This window comes from Buceros rhinoceros, unplaced genomic scaffold (assembly GCF_000710305.1).
Source record: "Buceros rhinoceros silvestris isolate BGI_N320 unplaced genomic scaffold, ASM71030v1 scaffold1676, whole genome shotgun sequence".
NCBI lineage: Eukaryota > Metazoa > Chordata > Aves > Bucerotiformes > Bucerotidae > Buceros > Buceros rhinoceros.
The window spans coordinates 26985-27584 of record NW_010415614.1 but is presented as its reverse complement, the minus strand read 5'-3'; the positions used below and the strand labels follow the sequence as shown (position 1 = coordinate 27584).

Below are 600 nucleotides of genomic sequence, written 5' to 3'. Positions count from 1 at the left end.
AGATGTTGTCCACGTGCCGATGGTGCTTTCCCAGGTAGGAGATGTGCTTGGTTTTGTTTGTAAAAGACTGCTAGTTCTTTCAAGGGAGATTCACTGAAATCTGTGGGCACCTGTGCTTCTCTCTGTGCGTGCCTCGTGAGGTACGTTAGTAAAAAGTAGGCAGTGACCACTTTCTGTATTTGTATTATTTCTTTTTGCATTTTATGAGGGTAGGAGAGAAAGAATTATTACTGCCTCTGTCCTTTATGGCACATGCTTCTGCCTAATCTTTTGTGTAGCGAAGAGTAAAACAAATACAGTAATTTTTCAGTAGTTTTTTGTGTTGGTAGGGAAATAGACTAGTGGCAGAATGTTTTGATTCCTCTCGTGAGTCCATCGACTTCTTTCACGGACTCATGTCTGATAAAATTATAAAAATCCTTGCTAGGCTGTATATGAGCGTCTTCCTAATCTTCCTGGGCCTTGAGGCTAACTGGTGAGAGTTTGGGTTTCTGAATGCTCTGCATCAATCCAACATCCTGTGTTTTTCTCGTCTTTCTCCTCTGGTTGTTGTTTAATGCCTTGGTATACGTCCTCGTGATGGATTTAAGCCTCTGCTGA

At 41.8% G+C, this 600-nt stretch overlaps 1 protein-coding gene across 1 annotated transcript in view; it reads left to right on the top strand.

The window, feature by feature from the left end:
* LOC104494599 (inositol 1,4,5-trisphosphate receptor type 2) overlaps positions 1-600 on the top strand; it is a gene marked incomplete at both ends in the record, with an annotated part of 73843 nt that overhangs the window by 49361 nt on the left and 23882 nt on the right. The gene's annotated exons all lie outside the window — the stretch shown is intronic.